Raw genomic sequence first — 10859 nt, 5'->3', positions numbered from 1 at the left:
GTAGGTCAAGAACTTGCCAAGGACACAAGGAAAACAAAACATCCACCCAAGAAGTAAGAAAAATTTTTGAAAGAATAAAAAGCAGTGAAGTGATCAATTTCAGGAGAAAAAAGAAAAACAGAACTTTGTTGGGAAAAAATAAACTATAAAATAATTATTTAAAAAACTTTCAGTTACATATGAGGCAACATAATTTTTTCAGTGCTTAAGACCTTGGGAGGTTTAATCCAGCCCCGTTGACACACTAAATCAGTCCCCTGGATCGGAGATGCAACTTCTAGGGAAAGAAAGGGAGGAGGGGACCCTGAATTAAGATGTATTTCTGTCACTAGGTCGAACATACTTGGATAGGTAATAAATTTGGTAAGCAAAGAAGTAAAATTGCTTTTTTTTTTATTCTTGAGTTTGTCAACTGAGATGTGCACCTCATATATGTGCCAAGTGACTAGCATAGAGGTGCTCAATATACATTAGTTGGTCTCTTGTTCCCAGGTACTTCTCTCTACACCCACAAAAAAAAAAAAAAAAAAAAAAAGCCATGGGAAGATCCTACAGGACTATTCCTGTCATGAGGCCTAAAACTCATTCTTGACTCAAGAAGATTGCAGGAGTCACCTCTCAAAAGCAAAGGTCAAAATCAGTGGTTTCCAAACATTATTCTAGAGCTGATAAACAGGGATGAATTTTTCATCATGGAATGAGAAAAAATAAGGTTGATGTGGTAGGTTTTTCAAAAGGCTAAATGTGTTTAATTCAAAGAACTATTCTCTAGGCTAAGGTTATGGTCTTCCTACTGTTGAGGTGTTATAGTGACTTTTTAAAAAGTAGGTGATAATTTTTTTTAAGTCTTTAAGTTTGAAAAAATTAAAAACTGGCAATCCTATTTTGGTCTCCAAAATTACTTTTGAAATTTTACTGGTCAGTGAAATCTAAAAGTACAAAGCTCACTACAGAGCCTGGAGAGCAAAGCATCAGACAGAAGAGATGGTCCTCAGTTTGTAGTGGGTCTGCAGAGAAATGCTCAGAGGGAGAAGGATCCCTGTTCTGTCAGGCAATGGTCCAGTCTAACCCCTATCCACCCACCTAACAAATAGTAGTCCCTAGTATGATCTGTGCTAGGCCTTGGAGATACAAATTCTAATAAAACATTCTTACTCAGAGATCATGTCAGTGCAGGGTTAATCAGATGAGTGAAGAAGTAATTACAGCTATATACATACAAAGTATATTGGAACTTAAATGATTCATTCCTCCAGGATATGACATTTGAGCTGGGTTCCAAGGCATGCAGAGTAGTTTTCCTGGCAGAGAAGGGGAAAGTGTATTCTAGGCAGAGAGAAAGGCAGAAACAAAGGCCAGGAAGTGTGAACAGCATAGGGAAAGATAAAGCTGTGATGTAAGATATGGAGGGGAGAGTGGATGGAGATGTAGACTGAGAGAAAAACACACAATGTAAGTTGTGAGTTAAGTTTTATCTGAGGACCTTACTGAGGACTATAGCCCAGGAAACAGCCTTTCAGATAGCTCTGAGGAACTGCTCCAAAGAGGTAAGGGAGGAGCCAGGATATATATAAACTTTTTTGCTGGGAAAACGTAGTCAAGCATCAAAAGATTACTGCTAATTACAACAAACAGGTATCTCAGCGATTTTAGTGCTTTTCTGTGTCTGGGAAAATGCAAGTATCTGAATTCATTTGAAAATTTTTCTTAGATATGCATCTTAACTATCTAAAGGCCAGTGTACCCAAAGCATAGAATGTTTCCTGTTTTTCTTCATCCTGAATTCCCGTAAGGGCACACTGGCAGTGGGCAACTGCAGTGGCTGATGGCCTGATCCTTGTAGAACTGGAACGGCAGGCAACATTTTTTCTTCTTAATAGAGAGCAAGGGTGGAGCCAAATTGATGAATCTCTTGCCCCTTATTGAGACAGGCCTTTATCCTGGAGGCTGGTGGATCTTGACATTTTGTGGTAACTTATTGCTTTGGGGATCCCTTGAAAGTTATAGGCTTGTTCTCCAAAATAGTGCAGCTATGATAGAGTGTCAGGAATTCACAGAGGCTTTTTTTTTTTAATTGAAGCATAGTTTATTTACAACATTGTGGCAGTCTCTGCTGTCCAGCCGAGTGACTCAGTTACACACATAGAGACATTATTTTCTTTAATATTCTTTTCCATTATGGTTTATCCCAGGAGATTGGATATAGTTCTATGCACAGAGGTTCTCTTATATGTGGGACCATTTAAATCTCCAGTTCTAAGCAGAAGAGGGACATAATCGCATCTTCCTTTTGGAAAGGTGAGTGGTAAATGGGTAATTATTGACAAAAGTCTTAATTCAAAGGAGAGATAGAAGAGGATCTCAGCCCCCTGGTCTGGTGGTTGACGTTGGGGCTTGGGGACTAATCTAGGGGGAGAGGCTCTTCCCTCACATCACATCCATAGGTGTTTCCTCTTGAGCACAGAGGTAGAGGGGATGGACATGTTGGATGAAGAGAATGAATGTGAAGCTTGAGAGAAGCTCTAATATCAAGGGTGGAATATTTTCTAGAATTACAGTAGTCAAATAGTATGAAAGTAGATGTATCCGTGTTACCTTTATGTATATATACTATATTGTTAGTACTGAGACGTGGATATGCAAATTCAAATGTAACTTTAAGTTAAGAGGGAGAAACACATGCACAGGTTGCAACAAACTGACTTGACCCTTACTTTTCCCAACTTCCTCATAAATTTCAGAGTCAAAATACTTCTGTGTCATGACTACTCTTTGGTTCAGTAGCCTCAGACTGAGTCTAGATGAATTCGTTTCTTACCATATCATCAAAGCTACTAAGAACCTCTTTTCCACTTAATTCTCTTTAGATCAAATGCTCTGAGAGAACTTGTGGTTTTAAAATATGTTCACAAATTCTTTGATACTCCTCTGTTCCAGAGGTAGAGCTTTATTTCCCTCCCTGGACTGAGGGCTGGACTTAGTGACTCCTTCAAAAGAATAGAATGAAGTAGAAGTGATGGTGTTTCACTTCCTAGATGAGGTCATAAAGTACATGTCGCTTCCTTTTTACTCTCTCTCAGATCACTAGCTCTGAAGGAAGCCAGCCGCCATGTCAAGAGGACACTCAAGCAATCCCATGGAGAGACCCATGAGGTGAGGAACTGAGGCCTTCTGCCACAACAGTCATCAAAGAAATGAGATTTTTGGCCAATAGCCATGTGAGTGAGCCACCTTGAAATCAGATCCTCCGGCCTCAGCCAGACCTTCAGATGACTGCAGCCCTGGCTGACATCTTGACTGTAATTTCATGAGAAACCCTGAACCAAAACCACTCATCTAAGTCATTTCCAAATTCCTGAGTTAAGAAACTGTGAGATAACCAATGTTTGTCATTTTAAGCTGCTAAATTTTCGGGTAATTGTTACACTGTGATAGATAATTAATACAGATTTTGTTACCAGAGGTGGGGCACTGCCATAACAAAAACCCAGAATGTGAAAGTGGCTTTAGAACTCGGCAGACACTGGAAAAACCTTGAGGAGAGTGTTAGTATAAGTCCAAATAGCCTTGAAGAGACTATCTTCCTCAGTTTCCCCATCTGTAAAATGAAGAAGTTGGGCTGGATGAATACCTAAATATTTTATAATTCTCTTAATCTTTATCTAATCAAGGTTCTATAAATAATATTACCCTAAACAAAGTAGTTATAGGAGACAGCTAATAACTGACCCAAGGCATAATTCCCCAAGGCATAGCTCCACAACAGAGACAAGAGGTCCTGCATCTGACTTTTGTGCTGTCTGTAAACCTAGTTTCAGCCTGGTTTAATCTCAGGAAACTGAAGCTGGCTCTACCTTTAGCAGGTTGCTTCAACAGCTCACAACCACATGCCCCAAAAGGAGAAGGGGTTTCTGATTCTTTAACAAAGGCTGGTCCAGAGAAGAAGGTTCTTTATATTCATTCTTCACCTCAATGATTTAACTAAAACGTTCAGAATAAAATTGTTTTTCTTCTTACCACTGAATTTTACAAATCTCTGTCCTTGTATATATTGCTAGTGTCATCCTGTCACTGGATGGGACCCCTTCAAGGGCCCAAGAGTGGGCTCTTGTCCAACACTCAGAAATGAATTGTCCGAGGAGACACACGTACTGACAAAGCAAAAGATTTTATTGAAAAGGGGCGCTCAAGTGGAGAGCAGCAGGGTAAGGGAACCCAGGAGAACTGCTCTGCCTTGTGACTTACAGTCTCAGGTTTTATGGTGGTGGGGTTAGCTTTCCACGTCGTTTCTGGCCAATCATCTTGCTTGTGCCTTCATTTGGTCCAGCTCAGGGCCCTTCCTGGTGGTGCGCATCTCTCAGTCACGATGGTTTTCATCGTGAGGGTTTCTGGGAGGTTGGCGAGACATGTTATGGACTGGTGTCTCCTCCCCTTCTTGGCCCCTCGTGGGTTTTCCCTGGGTTGCTTTTGGACCCTTCACTGGTTGTGTGTTCTTTTGAAGCATCCTGAGGTGGGAGACTTAAGCAAGTCTGTTATTGTTGTGCCTGGCCAGGGTGGGCAGTTTCAGCCAACGGTTCCCTAACAATCCTATCATCTTTAATTTGCTTGGGTCTCACAAGGCCATAGTACAGATTTCATGACTCTTGAAAAGAAAATTGTTGGAATGCTTTATTTATATATAAACCATATTCATAAGTTATTCAGATATATATGAATGGCTATTTTGGCAGGGGAAATCCCAGCAATTTTTAATGGGCCCTAAAGAAAAAATTGTTGGGTCTGTGCTGAGTGATTTAGGGGCCTGCTTTCCTGGAAACCAGCAAGGCAATGAAGGCTCAGCCACTAGACAACAAAGTATCTTTTTTTTTTTTTTAACATCACATTTTTTTTTTATTTAAACAGAAAGTCACAAAAATTATAATCATCCTCATCAGTTCACTCAGTCCCATGTAATTAATTTTTTTCATCTTGATCTTTTGTTAGCACTTTTATGAATTCATCAGTTTTCCATTAGAGTTCTGAAAGTACTTATTCATTCAGTTCAGCAGTATAGTCAGTTACCAGAAACCTGTACTTGTCAGAGTCTTTTCCATGAATTCCTTGAAGATAAAACCCTTTTATAGGAACATTTTTGCAAAAGCATCAGAGTACACCCAGCACTGTGTGTAAATGACAAAAGACTTAAAAATGACCACAGTTAAAGATTTGATGAAAGTTCATAATAATGCAATTGACAAGGAAATTTAGTTGTTGCTGAGATATATATTTTAAAGTAATAACTAGAATTATGACTTATAACATTATACCAGAACATATAAGATTTTTAGCAATTTCATGCAATGTCTGAAACATTTATATTAACATATTTCCATACAAATAACCCAAAGAAGGTTTAGTATTAATTGTTTTCTTTTTATTCTTGAATTTTATTTTGTTTTTTTATACAGCAGGTTCTTATTAGTCATCAATTTTATATACATCAGTGTATACATGTCAATCCCAATCACCCAATTCATCACACACACACACACACACACATCCTGCCGCTTTCCCCGCTTGGTGTCCATACGTTTGTTCTCTACATCTGTGTCTCAATTACTGCCCTGCAAACCGGTTTATCTGTACCATTTTTCTAGGTTCCACATATATGCATTAATATACGATATTTGTTTTTCTCTTTCTGACTTACTTCACTCTGTATGACAGTCTCTAGATCCATCCACGTCTCAACAAATGACCCAATTTCATTCCTTTTTATGGCTGAGTAATATTCCATTGTATATATGTACCACATCTTCTTTATCCATTCGTCTGTCAGTGGGCATCTAGGTTGCTTCCATGACCTGGCTATTGTAAATAGTGCTGCAATGAACACTGGGTTGCATGTGTCTCTGAATTATGGTTTTCTCTGGGTATATGCCCAGTAGTGGGACTGCTGGATGATATGGTAATTCTGTTTTTCGTTTTTTAAGCAACCTCCATACTGTTCTCATTAGTGGCTGTATCAATTTACATTCCCACTAACAGTGCAAGAGGGTTCCTTTTTCTCCACACCCTCTCCAGCATTTGTTGTTTGTAGACTTTCGGATGATGCCCATTCTAACTGGTGTGAGGTGATACCTCTTTGTAGTTTTGATTTGCATTTCTCTAATAATTAGTGATGTTGAGCAGCTTTCCATGTGCTTCCTGGCCATCTGTTTGTCTTCTTTGGAGAAATGTCTATTTAGGTCTTCTGCCCATTTTTGGATTGGGTTGTTTGTTTCTTTAATATTGAGCTGCATGAGCTGTTTATATATTTTGGAGATTAATCCTTTGTCCGTTGATTCATTGGCAAATATTTTCTCCCATTCTGAGGGTTGTCTTTTCATCTTGTTTATGGTTTCCTTTGCTGTGCAAAAGCTTTGAAGTTTCATTAGGTCCCATTTGTTTATTTTTGTTTTTATTTCCATTACTCTAGGAGATGGATAAAAAAAGATCTTGCTGTAATTTATGTCGAAGAGTGTTCTTCCTATGTTTTCCTTTAAGAGTTTTATAGTGTCTGGTCTTACATTTAGGTCTTTAATCCATTTTGAGTTTATTTTTGTGTATGGTGTTAGGGAGTGTTCTAATTTCATTCTTTTACATGTAGCTGTCCAGTTTTCCCAGCACCACTTATTGAAGAGACTGTCTTTTCTCCATTGTTATCCTTGCCCCCTTTGTCATAGATTAGTTGACCATAGGTGCATGGGTTTATATCTGGGCTTTCTATCTTGTTCCATTGATCTATGTTTCTGTTTTTGTGCCAGTACCATATTGTGTTGATTACTGTAGCTTTGTAGTGTAGTCTGAAGTCAGGGAGTCTGATTCCTCCAGCTCCGTTTTGTTCCCTCAGGGCTGCTTTGGCTATTCAGGGTCCTTTGTGTCTCCATACAAATTTTAAGATTTTTTGTTCTAGTTCTGTAAAAAAATGCCATGGGTAATTTGATAGGAAATGCATTGAATCTGTAGATTGCTTTGGGTAGTATAGTCATTTTCATGATATTGATTTTTCCAATCCAAGAACATGGTATATCTCTCCATCTGTTGGTATCATCTTTAATTTCTTTCATCAGTGTCTTACAGTTTTCTGCATACAGGTCTTTTGTCTCCCTAGGTAGGTTTATTCCTAGGTATTTTATTCTTTTTGTTGCAATGATAAATGGGAGTGTTTCCTTAATTTCTCTTTCAGATTTTTCATCATTAGTGTATAGGAATGCAAGAGATTTCTGTGCATTAATGTTGTATCCTGCAACTTCACCAAATTCATTGATTAGCTCTAGTAGTTTTCTGGTGGCATCCTTAGGATTCTCTATGTATAGTATCATGTCATCTGCAAACAGTGACAGCTTTACTTCTTCTTTTCCAATTTGTATTCCTTTTATTTCTTTTTCTTCTCTGATTGCCATGGCTAGGACTTCCAAAACTATGTTGAATAATAGTGGTGAGAGTGGACATCCTTGTCTTTTTCCTGATCTTAGAGGAAATGCTTTCAGTGTTTCACCACTGAGAATGATGTTTGCTGTGGGTTTGTCTTATATGGCCTTTATTATGTTGAGGTAGGTTCCCTCTATGCCCACTTTCTGGAAAGTTTTTATCATAAATGGGTGTTGAATTTTGTCAAAAGCTTTTTCTGCATCTATTGAGATGATCATATGGTTTTTCTTCTTCAATTTGTTAATGTGGTGTATCACATTGATTGATTTGCGTATATTGAAGAATCCTTGCATCCCTGGGATAAATCCCACTTGATGGTGTATGATCCTTTTAATGTGTTGTTGGATTCTGTTTGCTAGTATTTTGTTGAGGATTTTTGCAGCTATATTCATCAGTGATATTGGTCTGTAATTTTCTTTTTTTGTGGTATCTTTGTCTGGTTTTGGTATCAGGGTGATGGTGGCCTCATAGAATGAGTTTGGGAGTATTAATTCCTCCACAATTTTTTGGAAGAGTTTGAGAAGGATAGGTGTTAGCTCTTCTCTAAATGTTTGATAGAATTCACCTGTGAAGCCATCTGGTCCTGGACTTTTGTTTGTAGGAAGATTTTTAATCACAGTTTCAATTTCATTACTGGCGATTGGTCTGTTTGTATTTTCTATTTCTTCCTGGTTCAGTCTTGGAAGGTTATACCTTTCTAAGAATTTGTCCATTTCTTCCAGGTTGTCCATTTTATTGGCATAGAGTTGCTTGTAGTAGTCTCTTGGGATGCTTTGTATTTCTGCGGTGTCTGTTGTAACTTTTCCTTTTTCGATTCTAATTTTATTGATTTGAGTCCTCTCCCTCTTTTTCTTGATGAGTCTGGCTAATGGTTTATCAATTTTGTTTATCTTCTCAAAGAACCAGCTTTTGGTTTTATTAATCTTTGCTATTGTTTTCTTTGTTTCTATTTCATTTATTTCTGCTCTGATCTTGATGGTTTCTTTCCTTCTGCTAACTTTGGGTTTTCTCTGTTCTTCTTTCTCTGGTTCCTTTAGGTGTAAGGTTAGATTGTTTATTGGAGATTTTTCTTGTTTCTTGAGGTAGGCTTGTATACCTGTATCCTTCCCTCTTAGAACTGCTTTTGCTGCATCCCATAGGTTTTGGATCATCATGTTTCCATTGTCATTTGTCTCTAGGTATTTTTTGATTTCCTCTTTGATTTCTTCAGTGATCTCTTGGTTATTTAGTAACGTATTGTTTAGCCTCCATGTGTTTGTGTTTTTTATGTTTTTTCCCCTGTAATTCATTTCTAATCTCATAGCGTTGTGGTCAGAAAAGATACTTGATATGATTTCAATTTTCTTAAATTTACTGAGGCTTGATTTGTGACCCAAGATGTGATCTATCATGGAGAATGTTCCGTGCACACTGGAGAAGAAAGTGTAATCTGCTGTTTTTGGATGGAATGTCCTATAAATATCAATTAAATCTATCTGGTCTATTATGTCACTTAAAGCTTCTGTTTCCTTATTAATTTTCATTTTGGATGATCTGTCCATTGGTGTAAGTGAGGTGTTAAAGTCCCCTACTATTATTGTGTTACTGTCAATTTCCTCTTTTAGAGCTGTTAGCAGTTGCCTTATGTATTGAGGTGCTCCTATGTTGGGTGCATATATGTTTATAATTGTTATATCTTCTTCTTGGATTGATCCCTTGATCATTATGTCGTGTCCTTCCTTGTGTCTTGTAACATTCTTTATTTTAAAGTCTATTTTATCTGATATGAGTATTGCTACTCCAGCTTTCTTTTGATTTCCATTTGCATGGAATATCTTTTTCCATCCCCTCACTTTCAGTCTTTATGTGTCCCTAGGTCTGAAGTGGGTCTCTTGTAGACAGCATATATATGGGTCTTGTTTTTGTATCCTTTCAGCAAGCCTGTGTCTTTTGGCTGGAGCATTTAATCCTTTCACATTTAAGGTAATTATCGATATGTATGTTCCTATGACCAATTTCTTAATTGTTTTGGGTTTGTTTCTGTAGGTCCTTTTCTTCTCTTGTGTTTCCCATTTAGAGAAGTTCCTTTAGCATTTGTTGTAGAGCTGGTTTGGTGGTGCTGAATTCTCTTAGCTTTTGATTCTCTGTAAAGCTTTTGATTTCTCCATTGAATCTGAATGAGATCCTTGTCGGGTAGAGTAATCTTGGTTGTAGGTTCTTCCCTTTCACCACTTTATGTATATCATGCCACTCCCTTCTGGCTTGTAGAGTTTCTGCTGAGAAATCAGCTGTTAACCTTATGGGAGTTCCCTTGTATTTGTCGTTTTTCCCTTGCTGCTTTCAATATTTTTCTGTGTCTTTAATTTTTGCCAATTTGATTACTATGTGTCTCGGCATGTTTCTCCTTGGGTTTATCCTGTATGGGACTCTCTGCGCTTCCTGAACTTGGGTGGCTATTTCCTTTCCCATGTTAGGGAAGTTTTCGACTATAATCTCTTCAAATATTTTCTCTGGTCCTTTCTCTCTCTCTTCTTCTTCTGGGACCCCTATAATACGAATGTTGTTGTGTTTAATGTTGTCCCAGAGGGCTCTTAGGCTGTCTTCATTTCTTTTCATTCTTTTTTCTTTATTCTGTTCTGCAGCAGTGAATTCCACCATTCTGTCTTCCAGGTCACTTATCCGTTCTTCTGCCTCAGTTATTCTGCTATTGATTCCTTCTAGTGTAGTTTTCATTTCAGTTATTAATTGTTCATCTCTGTTTGGTTGTTCTTTAATTCTTCTAGGTCTTTGTTAAACATTTCTTGCATCTTCTAGATCTTTGCCTCCATTCTTTTTCCGAGGTCCTGGATCATCTTCACTATCATTATTCTGAATTCTTTTTCTGGAAGGTTGCCTATCTCCACTTCATTTAGTTGTTTTTCTGGGGTTTTATCTTGTTCCTTCATCTGGTACATAGCCCTCTGCCTTTTCATCTTGTCTATCTTTCTGTGAATGTGGTTTTTGTTGCACAGGCTGCAGGATTGTAGTTCTTGCTTCTGCTGTCTGCCCTCTGGTGGATGAGGCTATCTAAGAGGCTTGTGTAAGTTTCCTGATGGGAGGGACTGGTGGTGGGTAGAGCTGACTGCTGCTCTGGTGGGCAGAGCTCAGTAAAACTTTAATCCGCTTGACTGTGGATGGGTGGGACTGGGTTCCCTCCCTGTTGGTTGTTTGGCCTGAGGCAACCCAACACTGGAGCCTACCTGGGCTCTTTGGTGGGGCTAAGGACAGACTCTCGGAGGGCTCATGCCAAGGAGTACTTCCCAGAACTTCTGCTGCCAGTGTCCTTGTCCCCACGGTGAGCCACAGCCACACTCCGCCTCTGCAGGAGACCCTCCAATACTAGCAGGTAGGTCTGGTTCAGTCTCCCCTGAGGTCACTGCTCCTTCCCC

The sequence above is a fragment of the Hyperoodon ampullatus genome (assembly GCF_949752795.1).
Source record: "Hyperoodon ampullatus genome assembly, chromosome: 3".
Taxonomy (NCBI): domain Eukaryota; kingdom Metazoa; phylum Chordata; class Mammalia; order Artiodactyla; family Ziphiidae; genus Hyperoodon; species Hyperoodon ampullatus.
Note: the sequence above shows the minus strand (reverse complement) of the source record.